We start from the raw sequence: 18744 nt of genomic DNA, 5'->3' as shown, positions 1-18744 counted from the left end.
TAACAAAACTAGTGAAAAGACTGTGTGAGTGTATTATGTACCTCACCATTTTAAAATTGTTCAAACCTAAGAAGAAGAAGAAATAAAGAGGGAAAAATAACAGCAAGAACATGTTTCCCAAACTTGTAAGTCCTTGGGTATGACAGAACTGACTTTTTTGATGATCACAGTAGCTAGAATGTATGAATTGGTTTGTCCATTGACTTTCCCCAGGCAGCCCAGGTATGCACTCATCATAGAATGTTGTACAGCATAAATAAATCTCAACATTCAGATATAGATAAGCAGAAGGAATCGGCCTTGTAATAAAAACTTCAAGCAGAATCTGCCAACCAATTATTTATAGTTGTATTCTCTCCAGTTTGACATGGATTAAAATCTAAAATGATTTTGTCCATTAATTTTGACTTCACATTTGCCCTGACTACAGTTCTAAATTTGAAACCTAAATGAATTTAAGAAAGAGTAGAAACAGAGATAGAGAACAGATACAGACACCAACATTTATTTATAAAACTCAGAAATAAATTTATTGAACTTATGAAATGGAAATTGAAGTCATTATTAAAAGGAAAGGTCAATGATAGGAAGATCACATAGATTATAAATTGATTACTCAAAATAATGATTTTGGCTCAATTTGGATGGAAATATCTCTGTTACAACTCTTTAAAAATCCTCAAAATTGCAATTTTGCATAAATTTTTCTTCTGGTATAATTATCTGATCATCTAACTAATCGTGAGTAAATCAACCTTCCTTATTATCAGTCCTTGAATTCTATTCTATGTATTTGTTCCCTTTGGTATAGTATTTGTGGCAAGTTTTATGGGCATTGAGTCATATACCACTTTAGCTTTAAGGTGCTTTTTCAGGATTCTGAGTTAGTTTATTAAAATTGATATGATGTATTAATATTATTCTTATTAGATCAAATTAAAAATATTTTAAAGAGGCAAAATTTAACCTCCAAAGTCATAAATTTTACATCTCATGAGTTTATTTTACCTTAATGAAAAGATTTTGCACAAACATTAGAATTATAAATGTGGAATGTAAATTTAGGGAAATTTTGATAATCTAATGGCAGAAAGAAATTTCTTTTATTATTATTTTTATTTGAGTGTTCACTGGCATCATGTATAAATTCAATTATATTTTAAACATCATATCATATTGTAACATTCACATCCTCTACAGTGGTCTCTAAAGCACCAACTAGAAGATCAAAGAAAATAAAGAATACACCTACAGACAATTATGAAGTTTAACTAAAATTAGATATAATTGGTTATAAAATAAATTTCTCCACATAAATTGTCTTTACTCAAAATTATAATTGTAAAGCACACTTCTGTGCTAAAAACGCTTTGGTTATAATTCCACCATAGGAAGAAGCATGATAGATAAAGGAAAAATATGAAGCGAAGACACTCACCAGTTTTGCAGTTGGAGTTGTTCATTATATAATGACCATATACACCTTATGTCAATATCAAATAGTATTTTTAAAAATTAGAGTTTAAAGATAAACTAGACATACATATTCCAGAAAAAGGAAATGCCATAAGATTCAGGTTTACGTGTGAGCATATTTACATTATGATAAAGACACCATAGGCAGATGTTTTAAAAATAGAAGGCGACTTTAAAGCAAGGTTTGAAATAATGGAATTCCTCATACAAGGGAAAAAGAATTCGACACGACTGCCAGGACATGATCTTCTCTGGAGTTTAGTGGAGAGTCAAATAATTAAGTAATTTTTTTTTTTTTTTTTTGCCCATAAGGGAATAATTTTTTAATTGTCCTCTGGCTTTAAGCCTCCTTGATTCTTTGTACTTACCTTTCCAATGTGGTCTGGAAAATTCACCACTATTTAAATTGCTTTCCCCAACTCTAAAAATTTACTTTTCCAAGTAAAATGGTATTTGCAGTAGCAAATAGTTTTCATATTTTGGTAAAAACATAGGGTTCTGTCAGAATTTCATACTGGTTGAAAACAAGACATATTTTTGTTTACTATGTGTGTTATACACAGCAATTAATTTTGATTATAGAAAAGATTAACATTCATGCACCTGGAGAAAATGGAAATGAAAATTAGTGAATATATTAACATATAAATCAATATCGAAATGCTTTTAGCAATATTATTTAAAATAATTATTAACCTGTTTTGCTGTTTTAAATTTTATATAATTTTTATAAGAATTCAGATGATATTCTATTCCTTACTCAACAATCTGCTATATGATAAATACTAAATATTGATGAAAAATTACATTGGAAACAAAATATAGAGACTGGTTAGAAATACAAATGTTTTAAAATTTCTGTTAACATGCAAGTTATATAATGTAGTTCTCTGAAGATTATTTTCTGTACTAACATTTTGTATGTTTGCTGTATAATTATCACAGGAGAAGGGGTGTCTCTGATGAAGGCTTTAAGGAGTTCCTGGAGATAAGGGGGACCTCAACTCGGGACCAGCAGGATTACTGGCATATGTGATAGAGAAGAATTTCAGCAAGCACCAAAGGCAAAGACAGAGGCTTATTTAGGAAAATGGGTGCTCATTCCAGGGTGAATGTAGGTGATCCTGAGAGAGGCCTTTGGGGGTAAAGCAAGACATTTGCATTCAAGGGAACACAAGGGGCCATTTCTAGAGTGCAAGTTACATTTACTGGCAGGGTGCTGGCTCTTCTTTGAAAGGAAAGATACAAAGGAATGACATCACGCTGGTGATCTCAACATGGTTTCTCATGGTCTGCTGAGTCTCAGGATCCTCAGGCTGACATAGTGTTCATTATCAGTAGATAGGGCTAGAAAGTCCCCTAAATTATGGTTTCCTCAAGATATTATAGGTAGCTCTCTTTGCTTAATCTATATACTGGGGTAAATTAATACTGCACAGGTAGATTTACAGATATCCCAGGAATTTTGGGTCAACATGCCTGCAAGAGAGACTGACTTAAGGAGTGACATGTCTGGAAATATATGCAAAACTTCTGAATTAAAAACTTTTCACCTTGTCTTTCCTTCATGGTCTCTCTTTTATTTCTTTTTTTCTTCTGCCTTACATGATAATATAGGACATTGTAGAACAACCAAACTGGTAAATCATTCTATAATATTTGATAAATATATTCATTTGCCTATGTTAAAGATATAGTTTTAGGATTATGACCAATTTTCTTCTAGACAGTTGTATACAGTGTTTAAGATAGTAGGGCATTTATGAATGCTACTGAGGTTTTGTTATCGTTGGTGAATACCAAGATTTCACTCTATACTAAGAACCAAGTTTAAAAATTCTTAAATGTAAAAAAAAAATTCATACTTTCTAATATATCTGATCTAAACTTGGGTTTCCTATAAATTTTCTTATAATCACTGATAAGAGAACTACTGATTACAATAGCACACCTAGAAGTTTCCTAAATTATAAACTTAAGCAAAGTTTGAGTCACATGAATGTATTCTTAATCTCATGGAGTATTTTGGAAGTAAATTTAGAAAAAGTTTCCCTTTCTCCTTCACATTTTTCTCTATTTGCTTTTTATTTTACATTTTGTTGTATCTCTTTCTTTTGCTTCTTCCATTTTTTTCCTATTCTCCTCCTTTTATGTTTCCATTCATAATCCTGAAGTTCTCCCTAAAGATATGGGTGAAAAATCTGTCAAATCACTTAACCATACTTTCTTATTTAACTATTTATTTAGGTTTCCTTAGCTTTGTAACAGCTGTGAAGAAATGAAGGCAGATAAAGTGTATACATGTTTTATTGCTGTTAAAAAAATCTCTAAATTTAACTTTTCACTAGTTGTTTGTTTCTGCTGTGGCAAAGGATATTTTCTGGCAATACTGAAAACTTTCCAATTTTTCTGTAACTATTGGTGCCATTGGTTTTCAACAAAGTCTTTGTTTCTTTAATGATTGCTTTCTCTGCTTTGTACTAAATTCAGAATAGTTAACAGCAGGACATTTCCTTATGCTCACACACAAATGAAGGGCATGCCAAAACAAACGACTCAAAATGAAAAATCTTATATATCAATGATAGTTGCTATAATCATAAGTGTTGTTCACTACTACTTTAAAAATACTTTACCAGGTCCAAAGGGAAGCATTGAGGGCCAAAGTCCTGAGCGATGGAGTACACTTAGCAATGACTAGATGATCGTGGGATGTCTTGAGAACATTCATGTTTATAATTTTATGTACTTCAGTTTTTTAACATAACTTCTATAACTGATCAGTCTTTAGCTCAAAGTCAAGATGCTGGTCAAGTTCACAATCATCTCTTGCACAGATCTGTATCCATTTATGTGAATTGATTCCTCTTGTTCTAAGTATCTATCCTTCAATAATTGTAAATGATTCTGCCTGTTTCATCAGTGAGAGAGGCGGATTATTTATTAACAAATTCAATTACATTAAATATTAGTAAGACCATGATAAAAAATATATTCTAGGAAGACTATATATATATTTTTTTACAGTATATATATATATATATATATATACTGTAAAATGTATAGTATTTTATATATTTTTCATCATGTTCCTAGATATATAAACATAAATTCACAACATAAATATAATTTTATGTACACATGGCTATAATCACATATATAACTATATTTTAGATTTAAGTAACTGTGTAAATGTATTTTTACATACTATGAAATAAGGAAGATACATTATGCAACTTTTCATTATAAATTCTGACATTTTGTATACTCACATTTTATCAATTTCTCATTCTATCATAGGAAATGTTTGCATTTTTTTTCTTGAAATGTAATGTGTTGTTCTATTTAAAACTAAAACCAAGCTGACATTTCTATGCACAAACCTCAGGTGTTTATGGAACGTGCTGATCTCATTATATCTGGGGCAGTTGCCACTGAACAGCAGCAAAAGTATATGGAGCCCTGACTGCTAAGCAGGGAACTCTGCCAGTCTAAATATACTGTACCTGATGTCCATAAGCCACCATCTGGGCAGTAAGGGCATGTCTCCAGATTCTTGATACTGCACACATTAACAGCCTTGTGAACTATAAGCTTGCCTAGGCAGCAGGAACATCAGCCCCTGGGAATTGGGCAGGTGGCAACCATTTCCACCAAAGCATGTTTGATGGAATAAGTGCCTATATTCAAATAACTTCTGAATCTGAGCCAAGACCCTTCTCTTCCTTCTGCCAGCTAACAGCTCACTGTTCAGTCTCCTCACCTGCTTAATTCCCTTGGGATCTATATAAGCAGAACTCACCAGCTGCCCTGCTGGAGATGCCTTTATTGTGACACCAGAGAAAAGCTGTACTGAGAAAGCAGTGAGTGGAAACAACCAGGTACCTCACCATACTTGTAAACAAAGGCAGCTTTTCTATTTGTTTGTCATTCACTCTTCTAGAAAATATTAGTAGATGAGACATTCATGAACAAAAGTTTCTTAGAAACAAAACTGATTTTTTAAAGAGCTTTATTGTACAAATTAAAAAATACAGTGAGGGAAAATTATTATATTAATATAATTAGCCTCTACACAGAATAAGCACTCATTAAATAAATGAACTACAGATCAGTTTCGTCAAACATTTTTCCTCGACTAGCTTCTCCTTGATTTTCCACAGTTCTTTTTTTTTTCTTTCTTTTTGTAGATTAATAAAGACCACAGTCTCTCTTTCTTCTCAGCAGTAATCTAAGTACTATTCCATTAATACACACAGTATGGTTCACAGACCTGCAGCTGCAGCATCACCTGGGAACTGGTTAGATAAAGCAAATTCTGAGGTCCAATGTTACATCTATTAATTCAAAATCTGCATTCTTAGAAAGATGCCCATAGGATCAGGATGCAAGTCAAATTTTGATTAGCACTTCTCTCTGTCAATGATTCTCAAGACTAAGTTAATGTTAAAATCACCTGGTAGAATATAAAAAAAATTTTAATGCCTGAGACATACTGATGGATTCTGATTTAAGTGGTCCAGGAAAGTGCCTCAAAATAAATGTCGAAATCCCTGAAATGGTTCAAATTCACATTTGAGAAACAAAGCTGGGCATGTAGTCCTAAAATGTATTTTGGAAAGCTTAAGTTTCAGCAGGCATGAAGGAGTTCATTTAACAAAGAATTGTGAAAATAGCACCTATACCTGGAATACAATAACCAGAAAGAGGATTGATTTCAGTAGAAGAAAATACATTTTTTAGATTACAGAATTATTATACCACAAGCATATTTTTAAGTGACTACAAAGGGGTACATGTTGAAAATAAGACATCATTTAAGACTTCAATTTTTAAAAGACATTTTCCTGAATTGATAATATTGTATCTTATTAATGACTATAAAAGTAAATGAATTTCTTAAGATGGACCTTAATGACAATGATAATTTTTTTTTTTTTTTTTTTTGGTACCAGGGATTGAACCTAGGGGCACTTTACCACTGAGTCACATCTGTAGCCCTTTTTAATTTTTATTTTGACATAGGGCCTCTCTAAGTTGCTGAGACTGAACTGGAATTTATGATTGTACTGACTCAGTTTACAGAGTTGCTGGGATTACAGGCATCCACCACCAAGCCTGGCTTAATGATAGTGAGATTTTCTAAAAAAACTATTTAACAAATCATTTAAAAATAAGTAAAATAGATGAGTGCAGTGGTGCATGTCTATTATTCTAGCAACTTGGGAGGCTGAGGCAGGAGAATCGCAAGTTCAAAGCCAGCCTTAACAACTTGGCAAGACCCTGTGCAATTTAGTGAGACCCTGTCTCAAAATGAAATATAAAAAAGTGGGCTGGGGATGTGGCTCAATGGTTAAGTGCTAATAATAATGATAATAATAATAATGATAATAATAGTATTGTTATGCCTTGTTACAGGAAGTTACAAAAGTCACCGAATTTTGGTAAGAAAAAACAGGTGATCATTCAACAAAATGTCAAGTTCATCCATGTGCACTACGCTAAGTGAAATATCAGACACAGAAAATTCTCCATGATCTCACTTATATGTGTAATATAAAATAGTCAAATCCATACAAGAGAAAATAGATTGATTTTTACCAGAGGCAGGAAGCACATCACTATAAAAATGAATAAATAAATTGATTAATTAATTAATTAAAATGGGGGAAAGAATGAAAGAAAAAAAATGTAACATAATTGATCGATATGTTATTAGTTTGATTTAGGGTGACCATTTTGCAATGTATACATATATCAAAATATCACATTGAATGCCTTAAATGTATAAGATTTCTTTTTGGTTATTAGACACGTACAAAGCTGAAAAACTAAGAAACATAAATCAAACAATGAGATCATTTACTCCCATAGGATGTAGTAAAATAATTATTTAAAGTAGAATAGATTTCTAAGAGCCTACTGGACTCAATTCTAAACAAAATAATAACAGGCTGTAATCATTCAAATTCTCAAAGATAAATGCAGAGAAAATAAAATAAATTACTGCACAAAATACAAAACTGTACCATTCTTTCAATCCTTTCATGTTGCCTTGTGAAGTCCTGGATATTTCTATAGAAAATATGATAAAATTTCTATGATACATGAATTAAAATTCATGTAAAATAGAAAGTACTTGTCACAAAAGGTGGCATTATAGGTATCAAATCATGTTTCTTCTGTGAATTTGTATAAAAACCACAGAAAGAACATTATTTTACCATAAATGTTGGTAGGGAATATTAATTTTTGTTTAAAGATATTTAAAAAACATATTATTCTTATAAACTTGACAGGGGTACAGGTAATGTTACTGAAAGAAAACTTAAGAGTAAAGTGTAACTGCAAAATAAAATTCCATACAACTCTGTAGGGAAATGATATATTATCCCAAGAAAATAATCAAAGTAATCTTAAACTAGTGTGCTATTTAAATCTATATCAGAACACCTTTCTTATTTCCTGTGAACACAAAATATTCTCAATGAACAATGATAAGAAATTATGATGATTTTGAAACTGTTGTGTAAATAAAGTTAGGTACAACGTATATAACACTAAGATAAATATGACTATATTTTTATATGCAATGTAAAAAGATTGTTAATCTTAAAAAGACATTTTGTTAAGTTTTCTTACTATGGAATTTCTATATTTATGACCTAATTTTCTATATTTGTTATATTGTTTACATTATATACTGAAACTTAAACAGTACATTGTTTTCCTAAAAAGTTCAGTTTTTGATAGTTATTAAGTAATGAGTAAAAAACAAAGAAGAGATTTTTTAATGAAGATAATACTCACAAGAGCTAATTTTTAACAACCTGGTAATGATTCTTTGTTAAGACACTAAATCTACCTTAAGATAGACTCATTTACAAACATGGTGTAGCTTATTGAGGAAATGTATTGTCTGAGATCCGTAACTTCTTAGATCACAATTCAGTTCAATATTCAAAAAACAACTAGATAATTATCAAAAAATTTCAAAGTGTTTGCTTATGAACAACCTTAAAATTCTGTAAAACAACTCCATGCAGAGTACTATTCTAGGTACTTGATAAATAAAACTACAGCAAAGTATAAGGAACCGATATTCTAAGGAACTGATATTCTCTAAAGTACTTCAGAAAGTTACAAAATAAATATCGATTCCAGCAAATGATACTGTGAATAAAGTAAGATAACTAGGTTAAGTGTCAATTCTAAAATGCTACCCTGCGGACATCTGTAGATTGATTGTGGCTTATCATTCATCATTTGATGAAGACTTGGGTTGACTCCAGTGTTGGACTATTTCAAGTAAAATTGCTGATATTTTTGTTTGTACTCTTCTGTATGAAAAACAAAAAACAACTCTTTTTACAAAAAAATTAAATAAAAATACTTCCAGGGTGCATATAAAACATATTTTCTTTATCCTTTCTATCAGTTGGTTTTCTTTATTCATTCATCAGTTTCTCCATTTTTGACTATTTTGAATAGTACCACAATGAATTTCTTTGACATACTGATTTAATTACATATATATATATATATATATATATATATATATATAATTGGGTATATATATACCCAATAATATATATATATATATATATAATTGGGTATATATATATATACCCAATTGTAGAATTCTTAAATCCTATGGTAGTTATATTTTCAATATTTTGAGGAGCCTCCAAACATTTTTTCATAAAAAAGTTGAACTAATTTATATTTCCATGAACAGTGTGCAAGGGTTTCCCTTTTCAGATAACCTCACCAGCATTTATCATCTTTAGTCTTTCTGACAGTAGTCATTCTTACTGGGGTGAGGTTATATCTCAGTGTAGTTTGTTTGGAATTTCCTTCTTGATTAGTGATATGGAACATCACTATATCATATATACCTGTCAGTCATTTGTAGTTCTTATTCAAGAAATCTCTGTTTAGGTCTATTGCCCATTTTCAAATCAGAATATTTGTTCTTGTGGTACTGATTGTTTGAGTTCCTTATATATTCAAGATGCTAAGGAAAGTTTTGTTTTTTAACTACACAGTATTGCTATAATTAGTATTATGTTATCAGCACTATAATGTATAATTTATTGCTTTTCTAAAGTGAAACATAAGCCTTTTCAAATGTTGAATGGAGATAGAACACCCATATAGAAAACTTCCTTTTGTATTTTGTATAAAAGCCCTGGTTTATTCATATACTATGCTGAAGATGTAAAATCTATAATAGAGGAAGAAATAGCAAAAAAAAAAAACAAAAACAAAAACAAAAACAAAAACCTGAAGACCTCTTGGTGATTGATTTAATGTCAGAAGTAGAATACAGAATCTGTTTTTATAAAAAAAGAGAAAAGGCTTTAGGCATTCAAGGCAGACAGTTTTCTCTTTCTCTTTCTTTCTTTCTTTTTTTTTTCTTTTTTAATTTAAAGGAGTGTTCTGGGAACTTATCTTGTTAGAGAGTCCAATATTTTTCTTTTGCATTCAATTTGATTTATTGAACTTGCATTCTAAGAAGTGCATGGTTTCCTGATTAGGAGACAGAAAAGAGGCTTTCACGTTGATTTGTTTCAGTTCTTACCTTTCCTCTGTGTAGGAATATCTCTTTAGCCAATTAAACCTGCTCAGGTATTGAAAAATATGACATTGGCAATTCTGGCAATGGTCCTTGAGAATCACATCAATGCCACATCTTGATGTACTCGTGAACCCATAACCATTGTGTAGATTTAAAAGTGTGCTTCACTTTCGTACATCATTGGCATTTGTTCAATTACAAGGAACTCATTCTACTATCAGCAGGGAGTCTTAAGAAAAAGACAACCAAGAAAATGGTTTCTGAAATCTTTAATATTTTATTTTAAACTGTTTATAATAATAACGTATGATTTCAGATTATCATTTCTTTTTAAATTAGAAAACAGTAAGATTCAAAAACAAAAATTAAAGAATTATATTATTTTAAATACCATTTGTATTGATATGTATAGCTAAAAGAAGAATTTCATCAATATTATTTGCTGAGAAAATGGACTTAAATTTGATTACTAAAAATACACAGTGTAAATTTATTTGAAGACTCAACTTTGATATAATATGAATCTAACATACAATCATGGCCTTTTCAAAAATCAGACTAGGTAAAGCTTAATGAGAAACAGAATTTATGGAGATTTTGTAACAATAATGATAAAGTAATTCTTACTGGAATACAGGTAAGGAATTGAGAGTTATTTTAATATAAAGATCCATAGAAGTTAGTGACTAATGGATCATATGTTAAAAAGAAAATAAATATCCAATATTTAAATCATGAACAACTAAGATACCATTGGCGCTTCTTACAAAAATTGCAATTCTCAGAATTAGTTCCAATTTTACAATGAGATTGAGAGTACATTTTGGTGTGATAAATTAGGAATCAGGAAATTTTGTGACAAGCAGTGATTTTGTGTGTATACACACACACACACACACACACACATATATATATGTATACATATATACTTATCTCCCTCTATGTCCAGATGTGAGGAATCAGGTGTATGATAAATGCTACAGATATGGCATATCTGTTTTTCACATGTTTTAATTTTTCAAAAATGTAAACACAGGTATATGGCATCATGTTTCAAAATTATGTTTACTTCCTTGCATAGCAATAAAGCATGGTTGGGGCATAGGCCTCAACGTTCTCCCTGTGAGTACACCTATTCCAGGACCCAAAACTCATAACTCAGAATTATTTTGTTGTTCATGGAACTTGAATTGGTATAATTGTGATTTGGAAAAAATAAACAAATCTTATACTCTATGATATTCAGTCTGAGATGAGGTCACTGATGAAAAAATTACACTTTGAAAATGGTGATTTGAATGTGTTAAGAAAGACTTTTATTTATGCTCACTTCAGCAGCACATATGCTAAAAGTGAAATGATACAGAGAAGATTAGCATGGCACCTGTGCAAGAAAGACTTATTTATATGAAGTCAATATTTATAACTACATTAACTGACCATGTATCACATAATTAGTCCTAGTGTATTTAAGCAGACTTGAGCAATAAATGTTCAAATGAATGAAGATAATCTTATATAATGAGTCTTTGATTCTATATTATACATGAATGGGAGGTAAACATAAGGATTTAATTTGGCTAGTGACAATTTCAGCAGTTACAATCTAATACTGAAATGAAGTATACATGCAATAATATTGTTGTTGGATCTTAACATGATAATTTGAGAATGTTATAGTCATAAAAGACAATTATTGGCCAATTATTTTAAAGAAAGAACCCATAATATCCATAAGTCATTCCTTACTGGTCCTTCTGACTGATAAAAAAGCCAAAATAAGGGTCACCATGCCACTTGGATGAAATCACCTATGTTTTGCTGCTGAATTGGTTTCTTTATCACATTCATTAAGGCTATTTATTGCCCCAAATTCTTTCATTTTAATGTTCAAATTTTCAAAAACACAAATAATTTTTAATATTACTAAAATCACTTCATAATATATACTGCAGAGTATATTTATATTCTTTCAATATATTAAAATTTAATCTTGTTTTATTTATAAACACATTAAATTTTTTATTGTTTAGTGGGAATTAATTCTAAATAAATGATTTGTGGTATATGTGGATTTTGGACATGTCCATAGGATCATGAATTCAGTGAGTTTAAGAGTAAAGATAAAAAGATAAAAATCCATGAATATTGAAAATTGGACCGACTGGATTAACAGAATAATGAGAAGTAGTTGGAAAGGAAAGGAAAGGAAAGGAAAGGAAAGGAAAGGAAAGGAAACAAATAAGAATATAGTCTCTAATTCCATTTGAATACCATATTGTTTTGTTTTCAATGTAACTAAGAAGAGTATGAGGGATAAGGTGAATAAAAGGGACACTGTTGGGACCAAATGAACATAAGGATACAACTCAATGAATTTCAAATGTATGGAAGGGATTATTAATTAACCAGCTAGCAATAGTGGTTCTATTCTCAGACACTACAAGAATAACTGATGACCTTGCCATCATCTTCTCTGTGATCAGCTGCCCACCCATTTGACCTCCTGCACCTTTGCTCACATGCCAGGCTGAAGTGATAGGAAGAACATCTGGGCATCTTGCCTACTCAAAGTCTCCAGAGCTCTTGGTGCTGCTCTGAGCTTAATCTTTATTTAACCTTTGTCTTAATGATGAAAGATAGTCTCTCCATCAGCAGTTCTTCATCTACAGGGCTCTTTTGTCACTAATTCTCAATTGAAGCACTTATGGTTCAAGAAACATGACTTTGACAAACTCTGTGATTTTTTTTTTTTCTGTTTTCTTCCTCAAATTCCAGTACAGCTTACTGTACTGACTTTAAATATGAGATTGTTGAGTCAGATTCTACTTGGGCCTCCCATGGTATGAATTTGGCACTACAGGAAGCTGCCTTTGCTTTTAGCACATCAGCATGTCTTTTATCAAATTATACTTCACAAACTGTAAATGTTTCAACTTTGAGAAACGCTGACTTGAATCATTTTAAGAAGCTTAAGCACAAAAATCGGATTCTCTGGGCCATCAGTCTGTTTAATAACATATTTTAAAAAGCATGAATGAGAGAAACAAAGCACTTCTGTTGCATGTACCATAAAACTTACATATTAGACACATTTCTACAAAATAGAATGATACAGAAGGTGAGGAAAATGCTATCTGGGGAGAAATAAGAAGTCAACTTGGCAAATCACATTTGCAGATACTGGGTTTTGTTAGGTATTCTTCAGTGTGATGCAAATACATGCTGGGTTTGCAGCTCATGTACAGAAATAAAATTTCTATTACTAAGCAGTTAAAAAACTAAAGATGGTAAATTAAACAATTTCCATAAACCTGAAAAATTCTGTTACAAAGTTGTAAATCATTGCATATTATTTTTTTTTTCTCATTATGTTCACAGCCAGGATATCAGTTGGAAGGAATGAACAGCACTATAGTATGCTTACTTTGCATAGAATTCATACTTAATCAGCAGCGGTAAGGTCTTATGAGAAAATAATGACTCGTGCCAGATACTCCCAAGTGCTTAACACTCACACCTGACAGTCATAACATTTACTGACCACGACAGCCCACATTATCACCATTAGCTGAACAACAGTCATTTAGGCATATTAACATGTGAATTGAGTAAAAATCTCCAACTGGAAATTCAATAATGATAATAATAATAATACACAAGCTTCTAAATAAGAAAGTTATAGTTAAGTAAGAAAGACAATGGAGAGGAGGTACTATCATCATAAAAGCATCAACTGGTGTAGTAATAATGAAAGAGGCTAACAATATGCACTCCACCAGGCTATAAAAGTTACCTTAAAACACTTCTTTCATGCACCTCCTTTTTCTTTCATCCAAATTATTCCCATTCTCATAGTCCCAGAAGAGATCCCTTGAAGCTCTACATGCAGTTTGACATCTATTTTAAAAGATCTAGTTATCCTAACTCTCTTCCCAAAGGTTCAGGCATTGACTCTCAAACAATGAGAGTCTTTTCTGGCAGTCTGCTTCTCTAGCCTCAGAATTTTATTTTTTATCAAGTAGTTTCTCCCTGATATTACAACTAATCCTGCAAAATGTTCTTTTCCATTCTTGTCAGTGGTAAATGGCCACACCATTTCAGCTCCTGGAAAATGGTATTTCAAACACATTCACGATTTGATAGAAAATCAGGAAGAGTGTAAAATATTCTGAAAGCTGGTGAAGCAGTAGTTGTTTTTTGGTAGCTTGCTAATAGGGGATTGTTCTTATATTATGAACCCAGTGTGTACTCTGGACTTTTATTATCTTAGAAATTAGAATGAGTGTGAAGAGTCACTTTGTCCTTTTCAAGTTGTCACAAGCATAAGAAATAATATTGAATTAACCTTAGGTTACTAAAAACTGAAAACCAGGTGTCCAACATGTCTCCATCTAAAATATTTGGTATTACATATCTTCCTTAGAACACAGATGTTGTACTGAGAGAACAGTGGGATCTAACACTGCTGAATTAAGTTTTCAAGGGTACTGAAATTTACTTTTGGCCAATGAAGTGCTTTGTAACACTTACTAAATAAAAAGAAGTATCTCTCTTACAATTTTATATTGAGATTCATGCTTCGTTTAAATAAAAAAATAAAATTAGAAAATATCAATTTGCTATCATTATATTTCTCTTGCTACCAAAGTGACACTGAATTGTTAATAATTTTCACAATAAAAATCCATTTTTACTTATTTATTTATTGTTTTGTTTTAAAGGGTTTTTTCCCCCAAGATATCTATCTACCACATAGACTTCAGGCCTGTTAGGTTGATATTTATGATTTTCAAGATCTTTTCCAAGGCAAATTTACAAATACATGGCTTATTATAACTCTACACTGCTCATTTTCTGTGTAGACAAGTCACTTTCTTGCTCAGTTTTGACCCACAGATAGTCCTTTCATGGGGAACATCTTTCATTTACTTAAAAAGACTTCATTTCTTCCACACAAAAGTGTAACTTGATGCTAGTTGGAGTTAAGAAATATATACATTTATATGTGCAAACACATGTATGTCTATTTCTATGTTATTTAATCTTTCTCCAAGAATTTACACTGAAACCTCAAATTTCAATCCAATTTTGTAGAATTTATTCCAGATTTGGTTTCTTTTTACTTCTTCCTCTCAATGATTTCTAGGATTCATAATTGAATAGTAAGGCTACACAAAATGCACTTGCTATATAAGAACAGATATGTAAAAAAATGTACAAGTGAGGTATTGTTATGGTTTGGATGAGCGGTGTCCCCCAAAACTCACATGTGAGACAATGCGAGGAGGTTCAGAGGAGAAATGATTGAGTCTTAACCCAATCAGTGATTTAATCCCCTTATAGGGGATTAAATCCCCTCATAGGGGATTAAAACTAAAGTGGTAGGGTGTGGCTGGAGGAGGTGGGAATTGGGAGAGTGGCTATGGGGAATATTATTTGTACCTGAGGAGTGAACTCTCCCTCTGTCTCTGCTTCCTGATCATTACATGAGCCGCTTCCCTCCACCATGACGTTCTGCCACAACTTGAGCCCTAAGGAATGGAGCCAGTCTTCTATGAACTAAGACCTCTGAAACCATGAGTCCTCAAATAAACTTTTCTTCCTCTACTGTTGTGTTGGTCGGGTCACTTAGTGACAGCAGCAAAAAAGCTGACTAAAATAGGTACCTATAAGTTACCCCACTCGCACTTAGAGACTGATTCACTACTGTTATGACCACATTGCATTTTGAATTGTTTACTGGGTGTCAGTCAACTCAAGACCCTTTCAAACTGGCCAAAATTAATTTAGAATTAATGGGTAGCTAACTGTGCTTAAAAGATTCTAGGTGAGAGAGATCAATGTTTAGGACAAGCATTTATAAAAAGGACATCAACCAAATTCTTTACAAGGGACCTTTTACTGTCCAAGATAGGAAATTTTTAAAAAATTAAATCAAGAATTAATAATATAGAGATAACAGCTAGAACATCATTCAAGAACATTATTTCTCTTTTTTTTGAAGGAAAAATTACTAAGGTTCCAATTGCTCTGCTAGAATTGCTGTTGGACTATTACAGTTACCTGTATAACCTCCACAAGCATCTCTTTCTAGTCAGATTCGTCTGGGCATTCATTAATCATTCTACTTCTCCAAGTAATATTATATAAAGCACCTCGTAATGGAGAAAAGAGAATGTGACAGTGTCTCACAATTTAAGAGTTAATGAACCACTATTGCATCTAAAGAAAATGATTTCTCTGTTGCTTTCATTCTAAGAGAACAAGTTCTTATCTATCAATTTGCCAGTTGTACCACTGAAATTCAATGAAACTCAACTCTATTTTGGAAAATAAAAAATCCAGTGTAAATTATTTTCCTTTCAACTAAATTTCAGACATAGATGCACATGTTCACTTGGGGTCAGAGATAGGACTGAAAGTTTAAAAAACAACTTTGTGAACTTTCAGAAACATATATTCCAATAATATTTAGGTTTGGCTGTTACCTACAGAAAGCCACCACCTAGATCATCATTTTTTGTTCTAATAAAATTTGAAATTAATACATATAAACACAATTCTGAGCTATAGTAGAAAACTGCTCTTTCCTTTCCCACAGTATGAAGAGCTTTTTGTTCCCAAATTTCACACTGAGCACCATTATTGTGGTTGACTTCAATTCAACAGCAAAATAATCTGACAGGGTCATTTAAAAAAGGGCTCAAAGTGGATGATATGACAGCAATTTGTTAAATTTCAAATCACAACGTGATTATTGGTCTGGAAAAAAGTGCTAATAAGGTGGCATGCTATCTATCTGATTCTAAGTCTTATTTTCAGTGATCTGTGGTTGGAGTCATCATAAGCCTCATATAGTGATGAACATGGTGGCATATTTATGATTAAAATGACTAAAAAGTCAAAACCAGAACCATTAAGCAAAATGACTTTAGAGGCTAAAGTGCTAAATCAAATAAAAAGATCTTATTTGGATTCAAAAAATAGCATTAAACGAGACTGAAGCTGTCATATGAAAAAATGAATCTAAGTGCAAGATTATAATAGGCACTAATCCTTGGTTTATAAAAATCAAAGACACTTTGCATGTGTATGGATATTACTGTGATGCTAAGAGAATATGAATGAAATCTGACTTTTAAAAATAAGTACAATGATAAATATAATAGAGGAAGATAATAAGAAAAACATTTCAACAATAGGAATAAAAACCACATTCACATTTACCATTCTGGTTGTATAAATAGAATGGAATGTTAAAAACAAGTCCTTACAGGTTTCTAGTGCAGTTTAAAACAAAAATGTCAGTACCATAGCTTTATTCCTGATATTTTATATGTCTAATGATTTTTACATAAAGTAGATGTTTTTCAGCTTTAATTTCAAATAGTATTATTTTAATAAAAGCTTTTCAGAACTTAATACAACTTAATTCTTCATTACAAAAAGGAACATTTTTATAAAAGTGAAAAGAGAGAAAGAAAAATGTTTTAACAAATTCTAAGGTAAAATAAATTTTAAAATTCTTCCTTCTTAAAATTCAAAGGAAAAAATCCTTCACTATGTGGTTAAAATAGTATGTTTCACATATATGCGTGTATGTGTAAACTACAATCTACATATTTCCTGAGTTAGCAATTGTGTTTGAAGGAAAGTGAGTTATGATAAGCAGTTTAAATTCAATACCCCAAATCTTCTTTATCACTGTTCTTTATTTTATTTTCTTTTTAAATTTTTAAAATTTGTTCTAATTAATTGTACATGACAGTAGAATACATTTATACATTTTGATAGATCATACATAAATGGATTGTAATTTCCCATTTTTTCTGATTATGCATATTTTCTCTTTTTATTTATTGCATTGTAAAGTGTGCATTCTTCAATTTTAACATTAAACCAAAGGTGGAATGGATTCTTTAATAAGTAATACTAGATTTAAAAGTAGTAATAACTACTTTTAAAGAAGTATGGATGTATATTTTATATAACACTGCTTATATCTCTCTAGTAATCTTTGGTCCTGGTTTATCTGTCTGTATAGAGGCACTACATTGCAAACACACTGACAACTGGCTTTTCTGGAAAACAGAGGAATGATATTAGAAAGAAGTCTGTATCTTGGGAACTATTTCATTAGGAGTTCCACAATTCATAATTGCTTTTGTTAAATCCATGATTTATAGATTTATGGAATCAAATTCATGTAAGATATTGTGTAAAGTAGTTAACCATCTAGGGTGTGATATATATGTGTCTGATTACCTTTGTTATTTTGTGAGTGATTAGGAACCTCATTAGAGACCATGTCTATTACCTTGGGAGACCTGCACATTGCCCCAAGTCTTTCCTTTGCCTGCATACATATACCACTCACTATGGGGCTTCACTTATAATTCAAAATACATACATGTTGGCCCTATAAGTCATGAATCTATTCATTTGCCTGGATATTAGAATATTTGCTGTTATTTTCTCAGTTGAAATCTCATCACCACTCCTAAATATCGTAGGTACTCTTATATCCTTGAAAAGTACAGTGCATGAATGTTTGTACTTTATTAAAGAAGAAAATGTGTTATATAATTGCAAGAATGTGAAGTCTTTAGAAAAACAATGTGATCCTAAGAGTCTTGGGGGTGTGAAGTCCCTCAATAGAAGATTTTTCTATGAAAAAAAAATAT

At 31.3% G+C, this 18744-nt stretch overlaps 1 non-coding gene across 1 annotated transcript; it reads left to right on the top strand.

The window, feature by feature from the left end:
• The first annotated feature begins 11379 nt into the window (after positions 1-11379).
• On the top strand, positions 11380-11481 carry LOC124978380 (U6 spliceosomal RNA). Its single transcript, XR_007107413.1, has one exon. It is a non-coding gene; the product is annotated as a U6 spliceosomal RNA (small nuclear RNA).
• Positions 11482-18744: the final 7263 nt, after the last annotated feature.

The sequence above is a fragment of the Sciurus carolinensis genome, chromosome 2 (genome assembly GCF_902686445.1).
Source record: "Sciurus carolinensis chromosome 2, mSciCar1.2, whole genome shotgun sequence".
NCBI classification, from domain to species: domain Eukaryota; kingdom Metazoa; phylum Chordata; class Mammalia; order Rodentia; family Sciuridae; genus Sciurus; species Sciurus carolinensis.
The sequence above is the reverse complement of the archived record's forward strand: the minus strand, read 5'-3'. Positions and strand labels throughout refer to the sequence as shown.